At 38.9% G+C, this 22,971-nt stretch overlaps 2 pseudogenes; one reads left to right on the top strand and one right to left on the bottom strand.

The window, feature by feature from the left end:
- Positions 1-287: 287 nt before the first annotated feature.
- On the bottom strand, positions 288-1,960 carry LOC140689081 (nocturnin pseudogene; annotated as a pseudogene).
- A 7,480-nt stretch (positions 1,961-9,440) lies between these two features.
- LOC140689371 (U6 spliceosomal RNA) lies at positions 9,441-9,509 on the top strand (annotated as a pseudogene).
- Positions 9,510-22,971: the final 13,462 nt, after the last annotated feature.

Raw genomic sequence — 22,971 nt, 5'->3', positions numbered from 1 at the left:
ACTACGATTGTTAGACCCTAAGTAAAAACATCTTTAAAGCTGTAAGAAAATTTCTATAAATTACGCTAGAACTTAATGTTTTGCATGGTTTTAAAATGTTCATACTGCTTTAATTTACCTAATTTTACATGAAGATATAAAAAATAAATATTGCCATGCATAACTTGCTGACATTTAAAATACCACAAATAAATAACTTGCAATGGTGTCTACAGAAACTACTCCTGCATACTTATTGTTAGTTATGGAGGACTCAAGCAAGTCTATTTTTATATAGCATCCTCAACTGAAAAAGCTTCAAAACAAGCCTAACATAATGCCCTTAAATGATCAAGAAAATGCTACAGGGAAGAAAACAGTACAAACCAAAACTGGAGTGCAAACACCTTTTTTGCCATAGGTTTTAATGGAAAGGGGTTGTGAGCTATGGGGTTCCTTCCCGAGGGCATGCTGGAAACACGGAAAGTGAAGTTGGGGAAACTGGGAATCCTTCCTCAGTCAACTTCTTATCCAACTTCAGTTTCCTGAAACATCCCTGGTTAAGACTCCTGTGATTAAAAAGACAGACAAGCACTTATAAAAGTCCATCAAGGTTCCTCATTAAAGCTGAAGTCACACACTAGAGACAGGTGGTCTGAAGGGTAATTGAAGGATGGTAGGCGGTTGGGTCCGATCTGTTCCTCGGTGAGCAAATCCAGAGCCGAGCGCACACTGAGAGCGTGCTTGGAATACCAGATGTAGTCCAGGGTGTGCCGGCACTCCCCTGAGGTCCAGATCTTCCAGGTCGTGTATGGGGGCTCCGACTGCCCATCAGCACTCAGCAGCTTGTAGGCGCTGTTCAGGTTGAGGCTGGAGGAAGCGAAGTGTTTGTAGACCTCCTCCATGGGCTCCGCATTAAAGTCCCCACAAACAATAAGGGGAATCTTGGCTCCTTGGGTGATGTTCTGCAGGTTCTGGAGAAGGTCGCAGCCTTGAGCTGATCGAAATCGCTCCCAGCCAGTACGTGCTTTTAAGTGGGTGACGGCGATGCAGAACTGTCGGCTGGACTCCTTGCACTCCAGTGTCTGGGCGATGGCCACCTGATTGGTTTTCAGAGTCATGGCTGTCAGCCTGATGTTGGCACTGTTGACTAGCTTGAGTCGGTTCTGAAGAAAAAACAGGGCACAGCCATCCGGCCGGTTGTTGTGTTCTACGTCTAGACATGGTGACCAGGGCTTGGGGAAGAATGTGCCTTGATAGCCCAGTCTACTGAGAAGTGGGTGGAAGGTGTCAAAATAGTGGTCCACCTCTTGGAGGCACAGGATATCGGGCTGGTAGGCTAGGATTTCTTCCAGGATGAGACACTTCTTTCTTCCCACTTGAGTGCTTCGATAGGGCACTGGACAAAGTTGTCTTTGCCTTCTCCAAGAGCTTGGGCGAGGATGTTCCACTGCATGACCCTAATAGGTGGGTGGTGGCTACTGGGGCAGTCTGCCCTCAGATCCACAAAATCCCTCTGGAAGCGGGGAGGGCGAGTGTGCAGGACAGCCCTGCATTCCTCGAGGAGCTCTTTAGGATCAATGGGCTCCAGATGTTCTGGGTCAGGTGCCACCAAATACTCTGGGTGCTGGGAGGCGGCGCTGCTGTTCAGTGTCTTGGCGAGAGCACTATAGAGTCTGCTCGTACCGTTTCCCATGGAATACACTGTTCGGGAGCAGCACCTCGCGACGCCGCGGGCCGCTGAGGCCGCCGCCAGTAGCGGGGCGGGGGGGGGCGGTCGCGGGCGGGGGCGAGCGGCGGCGCGGCCGCGGGCCGGGCGGGCGACACAGGCCGGGCGCGTCCCTCTGCAGCAGGGCGGAGCAGAGCCGCCGCGGGCTCTGATACATGCCGGGCGCCGCCGCCACAACCGCCGCGGCCCCTCGCGCGCCCGGCCGACCCGCGGGGCCCGGCCGAGGCGGGCGAGCCGAGCAGACTCTCAAGCCCGTCCAGACGGCGGCTCCCGGGCTCCTTCTCGCCCAGCGGCGGCCCGGGGGAGAGTCCTGAGCAGGCGAGCCGGAGATGAAGAGGCTGGAGCGGCGGCAGCTGCGGCCGCTGACTAGCTGTCTATGTTAATGTTTTATGATATTTGTTTTCTTTCTTTTCTTTCTCTCTATTTTTCCCTGAACTGTTTCAGAGTAGACATGAGGCATCTTTACTCATCCACCCAACACCTCATGGTGTATTTTTTAAAAACAAGGGCTCTTTATTACATAACTGCAGTACAAGAATCAAAATTAGGAAATTAACATCGATATCAGTGTTATCTGACTTACAGACCTTATTCTGATTTCACAGTTTGTCTCATAATGTCCCTGCAACTGAAGAAAACCCGGAGTCATGCGCTGCATTCAGCTGTCATGCCTCTTTAGCCTTCTTTCACTGGGAACGATTCCTCAGCATTTCTTTTCATGACATAGGCATTTTTGAAGCAAATGGGCTAATTATTTCATACACTGGCCCCCCCAGTCTGGGTTTATCTGATGATTCTTCATGATCAGCCTCAGGTATGGATTTCTTCTCAGTGAATCACATGGGGAGGCACATAGTATCAATCTGACCCATTACCAGTGGTGTCAACTTGATCATCCAGTCAAGGTGGAGTCTGCCAGTTTCTTTACCGTAAAATTACTATTTTTCCTTTTAATGAATGAGTATCTCATGAGAAGAATCTAATTATTTTTCACCAGGGTGGCACAATAGCCTGTGCTGGATAACTTTGATTAGCTTGGCCATGTCCCCATCCCAACCTTCTGCATCCTTCTTTGTGGCCTACAACGTTGAACTGTGTGGACTGTATTAGCTTGGCCCTCTGGCTTCTGGGTGGGTTCGGTTAATGGGGGGGGGGTCCTGCAGGAGATATGAAGAGAGTGGAGAGTGAGAGAGTGATTCCGGGGACCCCCAAGGACAGGTGCTATTCCTCAGCTGAAGGGCAGGGCACTTCTCGGCCTGCAGCTCTGGGTTTTGTAACTGCCCCTTCCCCTTGCTGTCCTGAGCCTAGGGGTGTAGCACACATCCCTTATAGTTTCTCTACATTTCCCACATTCTTCCCCACACCCTTGTGGACTCTCCTTATGTTTCTCAATTTGAACGTGTCATACGTTTCCTGCAAGGGCCTTCATGATACAGCCTCCTGTGACATTCGTACTTTTCTTTCCCATTTTCTCTTAGTTGCAGATATGCTGGTCTACACTGATCTCAATCCTGGCTTGCCCTTCTGTCCATCTGACCTGGGCAGAAAGTACACTTGATGCTAAAGGCTTCAGTGAATTACATCAAAGATGAGCTTCTCTGCTCCGCAGCCAGGCCTCCAGCTTGCCTGGGGACTTCTTACTCTCCCAGCTCTAGCACAACGTGTGACTTCTGCGGACTTCTGCCTTGGCTTGCTGCTAAACATTGACTTCCTACCAGGGCAGAGTCCCCTTCTGACCCAATTTCTTTTTTTGATGTGGACTCTAATATTCTGCTTCACTCTGCTGGCCCCTTTCTCCAGATGCTGGACCCTTGCCCCCAGACCCCCACATATTTTGATGGATGCTGTTTGCACCACCGTTCTTCTGTCTGCCCTGCCAGACCTCTCTCCACCTTGTTTTCTCCCTCCCTTCTCCATGCTGGCCCATATGTGCCCACTAACCCTTTCTGGCTCCAGCTGGGTTTGGCCAATGGGCGAGTCCTGACTGGAGATCCCAGGGAGTGTCTGGGTGAGACAGAGGTATTGTATCACTAGCTTCTCCCCTCTGGGGTTACCTTGAGCTGCCCACCTCCTTCTACTGAAGATCAGAGCTCTGCTCCAGGTGGTCCTCTGCTTCCAGATTCTAGGAACTGCTTTCACGCCTCACTCCTTCTGGTCTAGGGATGGTTACAGCCTAGGTGGGTAGTGACGTACTGCATTTTCCCTTGTGATTTCAACCTACAACCTTAGAAACAGTCCCTTAATTGAACTTCCCTGAATTTTCCTGAGTGTGATAGATGCTTCCTTCTAGGACCCTGGCTGATACAGGTTTGATAGTGACAACTGAATCTGTCTTGGCAGATCACCTGGTGCCAGAAACCTCATTTTGTCAAAATGTCCCTGCTCAGTGGATCTCAGACACTGATGACTGCTGCAACACAGCTAGGGGGTCACTGTGCCCTTTTGGACTGCTTGTTTGACTGCAGACTACCTCCTTGGGCACCCATCCTGCAGCTGGGTCAGCTTCTCCCATCTTTGTCCCTGCCCAGTCCTGGTTTCATTCCCCTCATTACTCACTCTTGCTGTTGAAGTATTAACATGACTTGTAGCAGAAGCAACATTTGCCCAGGTGAAAACATGAATCTCCTTTTCTGTAAGCTACATGAGGCAGATTTTTTCAGTCTGGACCTGAACTGTATGGTGGACAGACCCCGGAAAAGTAGCCTTCTAACTCAGTTCTGTGATGGATGCAAAAATATGTCTAAAATATTTATATAAACATCAAGGACATGCTTTTCAATATGATTTATAATATAGCTTACTAGTTTAAATTTTTAGTTACTTTAGATGTTAAAAATAAGTATAAACTGGTTTCATTCTACAAGAATTTGTTGTCAAGGAAATTCTGTACCTACTTGATAACTCTCTAAGGTTCTCCATTTGTGGAGATATTTGAATGTGTTTTAAAAACTGAGCCAGTAGATTAGTAGTCACGTTTTAGTGTTTTTCAGCTGTTTTTAGGATAATAAAAATTTCACTGTAACCCAGAAATGCACCTTTGTATCTTAAATTGTGCCAGGTACAAAGGATAATTTGTAGTGAAATGTCCTAAATTACAGCACGTCACTTTGAAGCACCTTTGGTTTAGACTGCATCATGAGATCATTACATTTAGAGTTTTCTAGTATGCTATTTTAATAGTATATTAATTTGTTGGTCATGTGTAAACTCTATATACCTTTTCATGTGATATTACCTCCTGTAACATTTTGGAATAGCTATTTGTACTCCGTTTTCAGTCGGTTGGTTCACAATTTGACAGGCTTTGCTATTTGTCTTATGTTAAATGATTGATGGTCTCAGTCCAGTTCCTAATGTGCTTGTGTTTATCTCTGTTGAGGCTGGCGTTAATAGGTCTTCTCAACAAAGATGCCAAGGACTGACCTGGAACAGACTCTAAATTAATTTTTAGCTTTGGAGATGTTCCTTCTAGGTCAGGATTGAGGCCAACTAGTAGCACAATGCACCAGAGCAGAATTGTCACTGCTGTGTTTCTCCTGAATGGGAGGGACTGTCAAAACTAGACAACGATGTTAAATAAATTCATTAGTTAGAAGACAAGCAACATCTAGACTCTTACTTGAAATGTTTTAAGGCCTAATATACCTATAGTAAAGATAGGTATTAAGGGAATTTGTAATAGATTTCATAAGCAATTCTGTGGAATCCTCATTATAACCAGAGCTTTAATATTGAGAGATTAGCTGTATTGTTCGCCAACCCCCAGTTTTATTAAAAAATAATTGACCAATATCATTGTATATAGTTAAAGTGTACAACATGATAATTTGATATACATATACATTGCAGAATGATTACCAACATCAATATAAATAACATATCAATCATCTCACACAGCTAATCTTTTTGTTTTTGTTTTTTTTTTGTAGTGAGAAACATGAAGATCTAGTCTCGGCAACTTCCCTTTCAATTATACAATACCACGTTATTAACTGTAGTCACCATGCTGTGCATTAGATCTTAAGAACTTACTCACCTATACCTGAGACTTTGTGCTCTTTGACCTACATCTCATTTGTATATGCCATCTATTTGACCTTCCTTTTCTATTTGTGCAGTTTCCAAAGAATAAACAGGAAGAAGAGAAAAAAAACACTTAGGGGAAGAATTTAATCATTTTATTTTATGAATAAATTATTGGATTAAAAAATGGCTTTGATAAAATGATGTCATAATTCTGCTTGCAGATTTTTTTTTAAATTGTTGGGAAGGGCCATCCAAAATTGTATTAATTGTTGTTTTACTTGAACAAGCTCACACTAATGAAGCAGAGGATAATTGTACAAATAGCAGGAGCCTGAAAGAGGTAGAACTAATTAAAACATAAAATCCTGCTCCCTGGATTTTATTAAAATTTCTGCTTCTCCACTGCTTGACTTCTTGTAGAGTTGGTCTAGCTTATTGCCAGCCATCAACCTGGGAATCTATGCTATGTAACTTTGTTGTGTTATACAATATAGAAGGCAAGTGGGAAAACACAAAGGAGCCTCACGGTACATGAGATCTGGACTCCCCCAGACATCTTTATCCAGCAGCGCAAACCAACTTGCTAATGGAAACACCCAAAGTCCTGTGCCCTTATCTCAGCTTCAGATACAATGTGGCTGTGAGGTGGCAGAGGCAGGGAAAAGCAACAGCTCATGTATAGCAATCTTTCTTGCTGTGTCGATATCTGAAAACCGAAGGCTGAAATTTTAACTCCTGGCAATGAGAATGCTGCCATGACGCCAATGTTCAAGCAGGTTCCACTCCATCAGTTGTGTTCCCGTAGAGCTGTACCCCTTCATCCACCAAGGACCAGATGAACGTAAGATGATGCTATCACTTTCTGGGAAGTAACTTCTCCCAGATTGAATATCTGGGTGACAAAGTGACAATATATTCATTTGTGCAGTAGGTAGCTGGTAGGCTCTTTTGATCACTGACTACAGTGCTACTCTAACTTGGTTGCTCCTTAAATGGGTTAATAGTTTCCCTTAAGGCTAAAGTCAATTTAAATAAACATGAGAACCGTGGCTGAAATGCCTCCCAACTCCTCACAGTGACATAACCTCACTAGGGTAGCTGAGCCCCAGGTGTTTGCACCCTGCCTCATTTTCCTTATCAACCAGCCTGCACGCTTTTAACATGTGACACTTGAAACACTGTAGTATTGAGGTCAGAGGAAAACTGGTCTCCAGCTAAAGCTGAGTATCATCAGTGAGCTGATACCATCCTGAGGCACCAGCTGACTGACCGTGGCTTTATGAAACACTGAACAATTTTCAGGCCTAAGGACAGGACACATGGTTTGGGACTTTGAACTTGATGTTTTTATGTCAAAATTAGCTTTGGGAGATAAATGAACTGCCTTAACTAATTGCCTTAGTTTCTGAAAATGGAGCTTTAAAGCAAGAGAATATCAACTACTAGTTAAGTAAAATTATAACACGAATTCCTTGCATTTACAAAATGCTTTCACATGTACTGTCTTCTCTTATTCTCTTAGTAATCCAGAAGATATTTTTATCCTCTTTTCTAGATGAAAAAACTGAGAGTGATAAAGACTGAGAGATTTTCCCAAGGACACTGCAGAGCTGATACCCAATCTTCTGGCTTGCAGTTCAGAGTCTTTCCATTGTGCTGCATGGGCTGTCTGAGAGAGGGAGACCTTTAACCAGCCAGCTGATCAGCTGAAATGGACTGAGCATGTACCAGTAACTGTATCCAGGGTATAAATTCCTTTCCTCTTTGTAAATCTAAAATGACCAGGTAAATAATTTCAGTTATTTGATTAAAAAGTATGCAATATATCAAATTTATTTGTATATATTGTAAAATGATGACCACAATAAGTATGTGTAACATCCATCACCATAAGCAGTTATAGATTTTTTGTCTTGTGATAAGATCTTTTAAGATCAACTCTCATAGCAACTTTCAAATACGCAACACAGTATTACTAACTTCAGTTGCTATGCTGTACATTACACCCCCATGACTTAGTAAGAAAAAGCTTAATTTTCTTGAATTTTATTGTATGAGAAAAAGCATCATTTGTTGATTAACCAATTAAAATAATACATGTTTCATTTAAAATTACATAGACATTAAAACATACTAAAATGTAACAGCCTATTATTTATCAAACCTTGGCAAAAAACCACTTTTGTAGCTATGCTTAGAATTTTTACCACTTGCTTAAAAAAGGAGCTAGCTTATTTTCCTAATTTTTTTTTTGTTTCTTTCTAAGTGGTTGGATAAAAGAGAAGGCTTCAGACTGCTATGCCAAACACTTATCCACAAATAACATATTGAGAGTTTAGAAGGCCTTTATTCCTATCAAATTATAAGTCAGTTTGGGTAAAATGTTATTATATTTCCTTTTCAACAATGATTCTTAAAATACTAGAAGTATACCAATGCACTGCATAAAACAAGGTTGATCAGACATGCAGTTTACAAATTCAGTGTTGATTATCCTGAAGGAAATGTTCAGAATGATCATTTTATGTTTCGTATCAGGATTATATGTTGCAAACCATAGAAAACTATTCTTGAAAAATCAAGCAAAAAGAGAATTGACGGGAAGGCCGTGGGTGACGCACACATCAAAGGAACCTCAAGGGCCAGGTCAGAAACAGCAAGAACCTGCAAAGCTGTTAGGTTTTGTGAGCAGTAGCTAATTTAATAGTCCTGTTAAAGTATCATCACAGAGGTGAATCAGCTGTCATTGTTTCCTGTCCCAGGAAAAGCAATTGGGTTGGCCTACTCTGGATAACATGCTCACTGCGTGGCTATGGTTAGAGGGGGATGCCCCACTTATATTGTACCCACTAGGAAAGAGGTGCTGATGCTCTCCCAGAAGAAAATGGTGTTATCATCAGAAGATGCTGGGTGAACATGAACAACACACGTCAATATGTATGTCTTTCTGTCTCCAAACAGTGGTCCCTTATGGGTATTAAATTATATAATATATAACTAAGAATAAAAATTATTTTAAGCTGAAGAACAAATAAAACTTTCAACTAGTAGTATTAACCTGGATAGTAAACTGACTAAATGATTGAGTCTTTATAATGTCCATCTGATCTCCATTGGCTGCCATGAATGTTCACTAGATAAACTCCTAGAGGCTCTGATTTAAAGGAAAACATCTGAACAATTATTTTCTTATCAATTTTAAAACACTCTCCTTCCTCTGTGTAGCAGACACTTGCTGTTCTCAGCTTCTTGGCATTCATTGCCTTTTCCCATGGCAACAGTAACTTAGTTTTCATTGTCTCAGGAGAAGGCAACTTCATCCCTAGTTCTAGGGATGGGCCCTGACTGACTGAAGCCCAGTTCATTCTCCTGACCACAAGGATTAAGTTTCATGAACCAAAATGGGCTTAAGAAAAACCAGGATATGTCTTCCAGGGATTTCTAGAAAAGAAGAATCCTTGTTTTTCTTCAGAATTTATCTGGAGAGATATGTTGTCTTTCTCTGGATGATATGGGATGCAGACGTGAGGCCTGATAGTGCTGCAGCCATTTTGCTACAATGAGAAATATGAAGTCTGAAGTCAAACTTGATATAAGGAAGAGGACTGCAGAGAAATGGAGCTGGAGCAAACTGCACCTGAAATTGTCATTCCTTGTGGATCTAAACTGAGTGAATCTAAAAATGTCTGCTCTAAAAATTACTCATTCTATACAAAGATTAGCATGGCCCCTGCACAAGGATGACATGCAAATTCGTGAAGCGTTCCATATTTTAGAATAAATAAATAAATAAAAATTACTCATTATAGACTATTTACATCAGAATCTCCTGGGTGTGAGTGATTTTTAAGACTCTATACCATTCTGATGGAGAACCATGTTGAGAACCACCATCTTAAACAGAGGAGGATGGCTGTCGTTTGTCTCCTAATTAAGCACTTACAGAAGCCTTTATATTATCCCAATAAAAAAAAAATTCCCTTTCACATGTCAAATGAAATCCTTGACCAATAGACACTGTCTCATCAGAAAATTTAATAAACTTAGATTTAAAAAAAAGACAATCACTAAAGCTGATCATTCAGAAGAATCACAGGCTAAGTGCCAACTATCTCTTCCTCCAAGAAGTTCTGTAGATCAACTCAAAAGAATTACTGAATTGGTCACAGCCCAATCAGGAAAACAGATATCATCATGCATGAGATTAGTAACCACTGAAGAAACCAAGGGAGGAGGTGATGTTATCAGAGCCCAGTGGTCAGGGTTACCTGAAGGAAGCTGGAACCAGGACGGGTTTTTTTAGTGGTAGCTGGAGTCAAGGAGGAGATACATCTGCTACCAGCGATAATCCCCAAGGCAGAGAAGGAGAAATAGCCTCCCTTCTGTCTTCCTTCCCCAAGTCTGATCAGAACTTCCCATTAGATGTCTCATTGACTACATCCAGCAGAACAGTGGCTGACAAAGGAGTCTGGGAGAAAGAGTGGTCTAGATTCTTGATTGGACTTAGGTCCAATTTTATACATTATTATTTATCTTCTGGCAGGAATACTTCAAGGTGGGACTGTGCACTCCCTATTATACTACTTCATGAAGTGTATGTCTTGACTGTTACATTTTTAATGATGCTGGACTTGATCAGTTGGTTTTTGTGGTGTCAGCCTGACCCACTCATTTCTCAAGTTCCCTTAATGGTTTTACCATCCATTTATTATGAGCTCTTTTTCCTCTTTCTTTCCTTTCCCTCATCCCCTTTCTCCTCCTTCCTTCCTTCCCTCCTTCCCTCCTTCCTTCTTTCCTTCCTTCCTTCATCTCTTTCAGCTGCAATATGGCCATTTCTAATTCTAACATTCTTTTTGCATTTGTTAGAATTCTTCAATGAAGAACTTTCATTCATCAATATGGTGTTATCTAAAAATACATTTTATACAAGAAATGCAGAAAAATGGGAAAAATGCATTTTCCTTTATTAATTCTCAGCATCCTGAATTGCTTAACCAACAACCTCCATACATAAAATTTTTACACTATTTTGTGAATACGTTCTCATCCCATGTAAAATTTTCAGGCAATTATTAAATTTAATGGTTATTTAATACTTATTGGTAGGAATATATCACAATTTACTTAACCATTTCCTTATTCATTTATTCATTGAATTATTTTGTTTTATTTTATTTTTATGTTGCATAATGTATTTTTATTTATTTATATTTTTAAAAAATATATTTTTATTGAAGTATAGTCAGTTTACAATGTTGTGTCAATTTCTGGTGTACAGCACAATGCCTCTGTCATATAGAAATATATCGATATTTGTTTTCATTTTCTTTTAACCATAAGTTACTTCAAAATATTGAATATAGTTCCCTGTGCTATACAGTATAAACTTGTTTATCTATTTTATATACAGAAAGTAGATACAGAAGTTAGTATCTGCAAATCTCGGAGAGGGGAAGGGGGTGGGAAGGGATAAATTAGGAGTTTGAGATTTATAGGTACTAACTACTATACATAAAATAGATACACAACATTTCTTTATTTAGTTTGCTGATACATTTTTTTGTTACATATAATGCTAAAATGGACAACTTGACATACATTTATGGGCAAATTTCTGATGATATATTTAGGAGAAATTCTGAAAAGCAGAATTATAAAGTCAATGAACTTTAAGGCCCTTGGTACCTATTGACAAGGTCAATATTATGATTTAATAAATAATTCTTTAATTATGTTAATTTCTGAGATAGAAAACATCTAATGTTAGTGGCCATTTCTTTCTAATTATTTTTCTTTCTGTAATACAACTATTGCTAAATATAAATCTACCCCTTACTTCCATGTTAAGATCTGGGGGTTAAGAAAACTGAAGTGGCAAGAGGGTCTTATGATGAGTCAATTTTTGTAAAAAGACGACTCATAGTAATTTCGGATATTCTCTGCTAAACAAATACTATGAAATCATCGCCAGGCGTCCCAGCTGCCTCACGGTTTAGTGGGACTGTCCATCATATCTCTTAGTTTGGTAAAGATCACTGGGAAGGCAGAAAAGACTATAATGCAAAATAGAATTTTAAGCAAAAATCAGAGGAAGTTTCCTAGTATAATGGACTGAATTGTGTCCTTCCTCTGCTGCCAAATTCATATGTTGTAACTCTAGCCTGCAATGGGACTGTTTTTGGAAAGAAGATCTTTAGGGAGGTAATTAAGGTTAAATGAGGTCCCAAGGGTGGGGCCCTAATCTGATAGGACTGGTGTCCTTGCAAGGAGAGGAAGAAACACCAGAGCTCTCTCTTTCTCTTCCTCTGTTTACACAGAGGAAAGAACATGTGGGGACACAGACAGAACATGGATGGCCATCTGCAAACCAGGAATAAAGGTCTCACCAGAGACTAACCCAGTCAGATCCTGATCTTGAGTTTCTAGCCTCCAGAACTGGGAGGAAATAAACTCGCTGTGTATGCCGCCAGTCTGTGGTCTTTTGTTACGGCAGCACAGGCAGCCTAACACATACAGACACTCAAATAATTTTATTTTAAAAAGAAAGCAGTTTGTTTATTTAGCTTGATTCTCTTAGGCAGACTATATATTGAGATATAATTTACATACCCTAAAAGTGAATCATTTGAACTGTAGTATTCAATGAGTTTTAGTAAATGTATACCATTGTGAAACCATTATCAAAATCCAGTTTTAGAATATCTTATCAATTTTTTCTAAATGGATTATAATAAGTATCAATGATGAGCTTGGTTTTGATATAGCTATTAATGAATATAAATTTTGGGTATATGAGACCAGAGGATGATATAACAGAGAGGAATTCTGGGGACACACATATTTATTGGTGACTCACAAGAACTGCTCACAAACTGACAGTTATACTATGAAAGTTATGCCAGAATCATAAGATGAAATGGGTCTAGACTCTTCTATGATTTGAAACAGCATTTTCAAGAAAATAACTCACTTTGTCAAGATTTTATAAGCAACCAGTACAGAGTTGTACTTGGTATACTATAGTTTAAAAAATTCTCCATAATTATAATAATATCTCCTTTACATTCTAACTTTGTCCATTTGTGTACTACTTTTATTATATTCATGAGAAATTAGTCTATTATTATTTTTCAAAGAATTTGAATTTGCTGTTAATTTGTTTTTTCTTTTCTATGTTCTAATGTCTTGAATGTAACAGTTTTTTGTTCTTTTATTAAATAATAAATTATAGTAATAAATTTGCCTCTATGGGTCATCTTGAGAAACATTTTATAAGTTTTTATATGATTTCTTCATTATTTACCAAGTGTCTATTTTTTAAATTATGGGTTGTTTCTTAGTCTAATCTTTTTTATTTTTAATAAGAGAGTTTTAAAACTCAAGTCTAAATGCTGATAATTTAGAAAAAGTAGATTTTACAAAATACATGAGGCACTAAATAAAGCTTGAAGAAATTCTGAGAGGTTTTCTGGATTCTCTCAAGAATTTTGTCTATGTAGCTTTGTTGTGCATTGTGAAAAATTCAGATAAAGCAGAGAATGACAAAACAAAAACAAAAACAAAGAGCATCCATATGCTGCAAATATTATTAATGTAGTTTCTATATTTTCTTATTTTCCTCCGTGTTATCTCCAGATATAAATGAGTCCTTGGCTGATATAAGCTTTGCCTCTCAAAACTTTATAAATATGACACTATTGTCTTAAAGTAATATTGCAGAGAACCCTGAAGACAAAATTATTTTATTCCATTGTTATAAACCTATTTTTTCTAAATAACTACTTATAGAGATTTATTCATCTTCATAATAAAAATTTCCTATAATATGTTTTGTTTTGGACCTCTTTTCATTATTTTTATAATACAAAGCAAATTCTTTAAATTTGAAGACTAAGGTCTTCATTTCAGTCAGTAAAATTTTCTTCCATTACATTTTCAATCAGGATTTTGCTCTTTTGCTTCAGGGTTCTTCAAAATACCAATTTATCCATTTATTGATTTTCTGTTCTTTGGACTTTATTATTTTTACTTTTGTCATTTTTTCTTTTCATTTTTAGAAGAAATTTCTAAATTTTGACCTTAGTCACTAATTCAGTATCTTCTATTTGTCTCAGTTGTGCTACTGATTACATTTTATTACAGCTTTCTATTTTAAGTCAGATTTTTCATTTCTAATGTCATGTATATATTACCTGATTCCAATTCTGTTTTCACATTTATTATATCACTCTTTTTGAATTTTACTCCTTATTCAGAAGTTTCTTATCTTCTTTTATTTTACTGAAAATGCAGAAGTTTTCTTTTTCTTTTATTGTGGTAAGAATTTCCCTTGTGCCAAAGAATTTGTCATAAACCACTTCCAGTTAGGGAGCAGATAAATGTTCACTAGTCCTAAACAATTTACATGCTGTAGGTTGGCTGAATTGAGATGGATTCTATGCCACTCAAAGTATCTGTTGTTTGATACTTTGAACCAACAGAGTAAAAGCAAAATTAGGGTTCCCATGGTTGATTCACATATTGTTCCTATTTTCACTTTTGCTCATAGTGCCTTAAGTTGTTGAATCTGTTTTTGTAAGCATGCAAGACATCTATTGTCACCACCATATCTTCCTCCTCTTTCTACACACACACACACACACACACACCACTTACTTTTTGTGTTTTGGGAATTTTATTCTCCAAAGAAATAAGGTAGTAATAAGGACCAGGCTGGGGGTAGAGTATGCTGTCTTCCTCTGAAGGTTTTTTTTTGTCCTGGGTGGGATCCTTTGCCCTGTGTTCTGGCTAGTACTGATGCTACATTTTTGATCTGCATGATCTACAGTGAAGGATAAAAGAAAGTTCCTCCTATATTCTTTCAAGTTGTCAATTTTCTCTATTTTAAGTAGCTGCTACACTGTATACAATAGCCAAGACATGGAAGCAACCTAAATGTCCATTAACAGATGACTGGATGAAGAAGTAGTGGTATATTTATACAATGGAATACTACTCAGCCATAAGAAAGAATAAAATAATGCCATTTGCAGCAACATGGATGGACCTAGAGATCATCATTCTAAGTTAATTAAGTCAGAAAGAGAAAGAAAAATACCATATGATATCACTCATAAATGGAATCAAAAGAAAGAAAGAAAGAAAAAAGGACAGTATGAACTCATCTACAAAACAGACATAGACTCACAGACATAGTAAACGATCTTATGGTTACCAGGGAAAGGGGATGGGAAGGGATAAGTATGGGAGTTTGAGATTTACAAATGTTAGCCACTATATATAAAAATAGATTTAAAAAGTTTCTTCTGTATAGCACAGGGAACTATGTTCAACATCTTGTAATAACCTTTAATGAAAAAGAATATGAAAATGAATATATATATTTGTATATGCATGACTGGGACATTGTGCTATACACCAGAAACTGACACACTGTAACTGTACTTCAATTTAAAAAATTTTTTTAAAAAGTGGCTGCTATTATGATTTACAATTCACCTCCCTAGTTCCTGTAGGGAATGGACTTCTCTCTGTTTCTGGTGGTAGTATCATTGTCAGTTTTAGTTTTCGTTGTCATCAATTGTTGTCTTTCCTTTGCCTTCATAGGTATTTTATCAAGCTGTGGGGACAGTCTGCAGCCTGGACTGCTAGTCCAGGACCTGCCTCTTTCCATATTTTAACTATAGTTATCTAAGTTGTCCTCTCTTTTCTCCAGAGACTCTAATCCCTTCAAATTGTATCCATTTTATTCTAACCCAGTTTTATCCCTTCCATCCTTAAATTCAAAACTGAATTGATTCATTGTGGTAAAGGAGACAGAGAATACCTAAGTAGACTGATTCTGACCCACCTTCACTAGTGAAAGTGTACTGATAACATACCCACTCTCTTCTGTCTATTGTCCCAGTGTTCCTTATACTAACTTACAAATGCTTACCTAGCTGACAAAGTCAGAAAAGTCTGCAGAATTGCTTTGTTGAGAGAGGCTAAGACCCAACTCATTTTAGTCACACAAGGTTTCCACCGACCATTTTGGTCAAAGAAGGCAGTTGCTTTAAATATGAGAAGAGAAGTGAGAAACCCACTTCAGATCATTATTTTCCTAGACTATCCAATGGATAGTTATATTTTATACAAACTATTATTTTATAATCAACATGAAAATGTTGCAGAAACTTGAATCCTGTTAAGAGACCAAGTGACACTTGGAGGGTTGGAGTACTCAGTTTTCTTTCACCTGTGGGCCCAAAGGAGTTAACACTCCAAGCTCTGGACCCTGTTTGTAGGTTTACACAGGCTTTTATAGGGTTTTAGGTTTTGATTAACTTTGCACCATATGCAAATTAGGTGTTAGAAATGGACCAATCTGGAATGAGCTTTTGAGAACCAATGGAATTTTAGGGGTAAGTTTCATTTTCCTAGAAGCAAGCAGATTTACAGAAGCACAAAAGCGCAAAGGCAATGGCCCTGCCTTGGAGGTCCTGCTGGTCCCATTGTGGGTTTTTACCCTTCGAAAGTATTAGGAAATAGAAAATATTTTCAGGAGACTGGAGGGCAAGTGGGATATAAATGATTATGATGAATAGGTTAAAGGTATCATTTTCAGTGGTAAAAGGGAGATGATATATGGAAAAGCAGAGAGGAATTACAAAGATACACATAAAGAAAGAAAAGCAAGATAATGGAAATAAAATATCTCAGTGGAAAAGCTAGGAGAAAAGAAAGGAAACAACTTTATCCTCTCCCCCTGTGTTTGTTTCTCAAAATGATTTCCTATAACTGCCTTAAAAGCATCTCCATTATTGGGCTGCATTTTGTCAGTTAGGCCAATACTCATTGGACAATTGGCTTTACTCTCTTTCTTGGACAGAGTTCCCCAAACTTTGTTCAATTACCAAAGGAATACATGCTACTCATTTTAAAGAGAAGTGTCAGGCTATGAGGGGACACAGCATCCAGCAGGGCAGAATAATGTCAGCAATCCCAGAGCAAAATGGCATCACTGGCATTGTGGTAAATCCTTCAGTAATACAGAGATGCTGGCATTAGCTGCAGCTGTTTATTTTTTAAGTGTAGAGAACTCATAAAATAAAAGAAAATATCAGTGAATGTAAATATTTAATATATTTCAAATACAAATTGTTAGAATAGACATTTTTTAATATATCTAGGAAATCATAAATTTTATAAAATAAAACAATATATAATGCCATTGTAAGTGAATGATAGAAAATTATTGAAGCAATGCATTAAATAATGAAGTAACCATAAACCATAGAACAAAACAAAGAAACTTGAAAATTAAATATTATTTGATTCTTTTAACAAGTTAGCTTCAAATACAGTATGCATCAATGACAGTGTCCCTTTTGGATACTTAGTATATTCTTGCTTAAAGGTTTCCAGCTTCTGAAATAGTTCTTTGAAACTCAATACTATTCCTGGAAATTGAAAGGAGATAGTTGTAAATTAACTCAAAATTGTTTTCTCTGATTCTGTAATCTTGAAATACTCTTATCACTTGTTTGAGGACTTGGAGGAGGTTCTTGGTACATTTTGGGAGGAGCCGAACCATTCTACTATAAGTAAGTTGTAATTTTTGTCTCAAATAGAGCATTGTGTTTACTTTTGTCATTTTTGGATTCATCATGTATAAATGAAGATTCTGATGCAGAGTTACTTGTATCAATTTCAACACTGTCATGTTCCATTTCTTAGAAAAAGCCTTTGACATAAGTAAAACCATTCTTAAAATAGAAGCTTTGCAATATTGCTGGATGCTCAGTCTGAGACTCTTATAGGCACAGACAAGTGTATAACAATATATCACTCATTTCATCAGTTTAACTTTTTGGCATAAACTGGACAACTGAGTCACTATCCAGATCTCAAGACATGATGCATCATATTTCATAGGTTCTTCAAACCTTAAAATTAAGTTATCAGAACAAGCCTCTGGATTTTGGCCATTCAAATGAGCATGATATTCTTCAATCCCAGGATACAGAAAGTCAGTATTAAAAATAATAAAACAGCCATTTCTCTGGATTACTGTGTGTTTAGACTGTGGCACAGAAAATCATAAATGCATAAAATATAATGATAGACTGTGATAAGGGCTATAAAATTAAAAAAAAATAAGGACAGGTTAAAGCAGAGAGAGTAGTGGAGAAGAGCTGTTTTAGGAATGTTTATTAAACTCAACAAGAAAGACATCTTTGAGGAGATGGTATTTGAGTAAAATCCTAAATGAAATGAACATTGAGCACCATAATTTCTGGTTAAAATGTGTCATAGATAGAAAACCAACAAATACAAGGATTTGAAGCAGATGCTTAAGGTATTCAAGAAACTTCTTGTGGATCAAAGTGGCAGAAACTCAGTACTCAGAGGCACTGTAGTAGAAGGTAATGGTGGAGGGAAAGGCAGAGACAAAATACAGCCAGCATGATACACATTTAAAGTACTTTAGATTTTATTTAAATGTTACAGGAACCCAATGAGGGAGAGTGGCAGGGGAGTAACATGATTTTAAAACAAATATGTTCTCTTGTGTACAAAAGAGATGATAAGGAAGAAAAAACATTTCAATTCTGCTTTATCTGTAGCTCTCACCATTCAAATGATGGCAATTCTGCCTTTTAATTGCTCAGCTAAAAACTATAGAATCATTAATTATACCCTTTTAAACTCAAACCAGTATGAGGGAATATCCTATCAAGTCCATCTTAAAAGTCCATCCATAATCTAGCCACTTCTTACACGTCCCCTCTCCCATCCTGCTTCGAATCGCTGTCTTCTCCTGCCCAGATCACTGCATTAGCTCTTAACTGAGCTCTTCGCATCTATCTGTCCTTCTCTACACTTGTTCTCCAACACGGCAGCCAAAGCATCACTTTAAAGTATACGCAAAGTCAGTCACCCGTTTGCCAGCATTCACCTTAGGGTAAAAGTTAACGGCCATAAAATGGCGTTCGCGGTCAGCACCTGCCCGCAGCTCCAGTTTCCTGCCCGTCCGCACTGCTTCCCCTTGTCTTCCCCTGACCTGCCACACCAGCCTCACGAGTAGGATCTGAATAGACCGGGGACTTGGCATTGGGTGCTCCCTCTGCTGTGAACACTCGAGATAGCGGAGTGTCCCTTCGCCTCACTCAAGCCACCGCCCAGACCCTCGCTCTCTCAATGAGACATTCACTCACCATCCTACGTACACTTGAATGGGGAGTCAAAGCAGGGAGGGAACGTGGGAGGCAGATGAGAAATTTTGGTAGTTTTAACAAGAGAGTCACTTTGTATAAATAAGTGAATAAATGTAAATAGTAAATAGAAAAAGTAAATAAATGAATAAAAGTGTTCGAACACATGATATATATTTATGGGGAACTTAAAAGATTTACTGATATACCAGAAGCAGGCTGAAAGACAAATGAAAGAAATGATGGATCAAATAAAGAACACTGGCAGAAAAGCAAGTTTAATCCTGGTATTACAAGTCAACCACAGGGGAGGGTATAGTTCAAGTGGTAGAGTGCATGCTTAACATACACAAAGTTCTGGGTTCAATCCTGAGCACCTCCTCTAAAAATAAATAAATAAACATAATTACCTCCCCTACCAAAAAAAAAAAAAAGCAAAAATCAACCATTTCTTCATAATATATGAAGTTCGAGATGCCATATCAGATTTGTATGGAAATGGACACCAGTTTACCTAGTTGGATGCAGAATTAAACTGGTTTGGTGTTTTCAGGTCAATAGAACATGAAACAAGGGAGATACAGAATTTGAAAATGAATATACAGGTATGCTGAGGGTGATGAGCAAGAGGAGAGGAAGTTCCATCAGATAACTAGAGGTACCTGTTGGTAGAGTATGTGATTGAGTGAGCTTGAAGTACATGGAGGATGATCAGAGAGTGGGAACATTTAAATCAAGGTGTTACAGGGCATGTAATTAAAGGTCATGATGAATGAAAAGGCATGACCATAGGAAATGGACCAAGATCAGGAGGAGGAGGGAAAAAATCATAAAATAATTGTTAAAGGATTTAAGCAACCAAGATGGGTGGATTTGCAAGATAGGTACTGATGTCATGAAGAATAATGACAACAGTGTTAGAGAAAAGGTCACAAGCCTGGGGATGGACAGGAACTAAGAGGAGAGGAGATGCTTGAAAGGAGCCTTGGCAGAAAGAAACACAGTTCGAGGGAGAAAGGTCCACGGTACAGCCATTGATGAACATGGACAAGCTTTTGAGGGGGAAGAAGAAAATGGTGTAGATATGGCAACAAATGAATAGAGCCACCCAAGAGGACTACAGGTCCTCAGGTTGCAGTCAGAAAAAGAAAGGAAAAAATGCAAAAAGAATGTGGCATTGGAAAATTTGCTGCTGACAAAATGACGTCCTGAGGGAACAGTGGAAAGGGTATGGATATTGAAGTGTTGGAGGCTGTGCAGAGCAGACTGGGACTAAGATTCATTTGATCAGGTGTCCCCTGGAAGATGTAGAGGTTACATGGTGCTAATTCAAACCTTATGTACATATCTCTGTACTAACTTTTGTCATGGCATTTTATTACTTATTATTTACAGAGAAATGAGTAGGTCCAGGACTAATGGAAGAAAAGATTATACATGTATTTTCAAAATGAACCACTAGGGGGCTAGATGTCAGGGTGACCTCTACACCATTCCCTGGAGAATACAAAATCATATTCATGGTGGCAGAAGCTACTTGTGAGGGTAAAATCTCAATGGTGTCCCAGATAATTTCAATTGTAACACAGTTTCAAACCATAATCTGGAATATTAATATTGTACTTAAACTTTCACAAACTTTTTTTCTCAGTAAAATTTCAGAATGATTTATTTGAAAGGGAAATTTAGACTTACACATACAGCTATTGATTTCAAGGAAGGAAAAATGTAGCCACTAAGCTTTTGAGATAATTAACCCCAAGAGATTGAGGTTTCCTGTTAGTTAAGAACTAGTGAGCCACCAAGGGGAAACATTCCATTATTAGAAAACTCCTCATCCAAAAGTGTGATTTTTTTCCCCAAAATAAATGTAAAAATGTAACTTTATTATATGTTGAAAGGAAATCTGTCTACTTATACATTTCTGTGGTCCAACACTCTATTTCAAAGTCACGATGCATTCTTAATTAGGTTGATTTGTGACAGAAACTGAAAATGCTAACTCTCTCCAGGGCTGACATGGTGAGATATCACACAGACTAATGAAATGATGAAACTGACTTGAGGAAAAAAACATATGTTAATACATTGAATTGACACATAAGTTGGGCAAGCTATAATTGTGACTTCGTGAGTAGGAAACAAGAAAAAAACCCAACAAAACAAAACAATAAGCTAAGAGAATAAAATAGAACATCATTATTCCAGGAAATATCTTTGAATTTGAGGGGAGAAAATAAAAGGTTCAGAAAGCAAAAATTCTGCTTTTTTTTTAAAGTATAGTGCTTATTTTTCCAATACCGAGTTTCTGGCATATTTTACAAAGGCAACTCTCAGTAAATATTTGTTTAAATGATTGAGTTTCAAGCTGGAAGGGAAAAACAAACTGATGTAAGAGAAAGACACTGAGTAGTTTCATTAACATCGATTTCCTGATTTATGTTTCCTCATTTCATTCCAAATATTCAGAATGTGGTCATCTTTATATATAGGAAATATTAGAGGCATTACATTCAGTAAATATTAAAATAGGCAGGTGTGTGTCTCTGTGCTCTGTGTGTGTGTGTGTGTGTGTGTGTGTGTGATGGCAGTACCAGCAGTGTCTCCAAGCCCTCATGTGGTCTAGTGGTCCAGGCCCTTCCCGCTCTGGTGCGCAGCCGAGAGCTCAGAATCTGCCTGACAGGTCATGATGCCCCTCTGGCCACTGCCCAGCGCTCCTCAGAGGGCTGACCTGGAGCCTCAGCACTGCCTCTGGAGGAGCTTCTGGGCTGTCTGTTGAGCTCCCTGAGCACCTGACCAGCCTGCACACCCCTGACTTAATGCTGATTCTCACAACTGCCCCCCTCTGCTCTATCTTCGAGGCCACCAGCCTGAACCTCTGATCACCATTCACCACAGGAACCTCCCAATCATGTTCCATCCTCCTCAAACATCACAGTTATTTGAAGGTGGTACCTCCCCTGTCTTCTCCTGTGCTGCCCTTAACAACTAACCCTCCTGGGTGTTTTTCTCACTCTAATTCTTCAGTGTTTGACAACTGGCCCATCACACCTTCCTCTGATACAATCCCAGTCTCACTTAGTTATTTCAATATCTGCAGAGTTGACCCAGTTAGAACCCTAGCTTCTCAGAGGAGGAGACCATCTCAGCTCAAAGAAGTCAGTCTTCATCCTACCTCCAACCTACTCCCACTGCAGGGTTCTCCCATGCTCCCAAACCATCACACATAATATTCCTACCATCATCTTAATGTCAAGGATCTCATGCTCCATCAACAGCCTCATTCTCCTTTTTAGCTCACTCCTTCTTATGGTCTAAAGACCGCTCTTCAACCCCATAATCCATTGCCCCTACCAACTCTCAAATGTCTTTTAGTCTCTCCCTGTACCCTTACTTATTGAATTAGATTATGTGGCCCATTTCTATACTCACTGCTTGCATATGCCTGCAAATCCCCTGCCCCCTTCTTTCCATTACTGTAGCCTGATCAAGACTCAATTTTAGTTGAATTAAACACCCAAGCTGTTTCATGTGCACGTGAATAACTACCCATATCTGAGGAAACTGCACTGTATTGTAGACTGAACTCACTCTTAATCCATCCATGATCACTAACTTCAAGGAGTCCATTATTGCTGCATTATCAGTAATGCTCCATTTTCCTCCTACTCATGTGGATAATGATTTCACACCTTTTCTTTTCACATTACTTCTTATTTTGCTTGAGAAATAGAACAATCAGAAGACACTTTCCAAATGATTCAACCCCACATATTCAAAACACCAGTTTTGAATACATCAGTACAAATATCCTGCTTTGTCTCCATTGTAATTGTTGTAGTGTCCGCCATCCTGCCTAAGCCTGCTCCTTTGTTTGTGTGCCGCACCCCAGCCCATCTCTCCTCGTTTAAAAATGGCCAATTTTGAACGTCCTTCAGCTGCCACTCCATTGCTCTATATTTCTACTACCCTTTATAGGAAAAGTCCATTTCTTTCCCTCCATTCACCTGTGAAATGGGTCTACCCAATATTTTCCCCACC

Source organism: Vicugna pacos, chromosome 25, assembly GCF_048564905.1.
Source record: "Vicugna pacos chromosome 25, VicPac4, whole genome shotgun sequence".
Taxonomy (NCBI): domain Eukaryota; kingdom Metazoa; phylum Chordata; class Mammalia; order Artiodactyla; family Camelidae; genus Vicugna; species Vicugna pacos.
The sequence above is the reverse complement of the archived record's forward strand: the minus strand, read 5'-3'. Positions and strand labels throughout refer to the sequence as shown.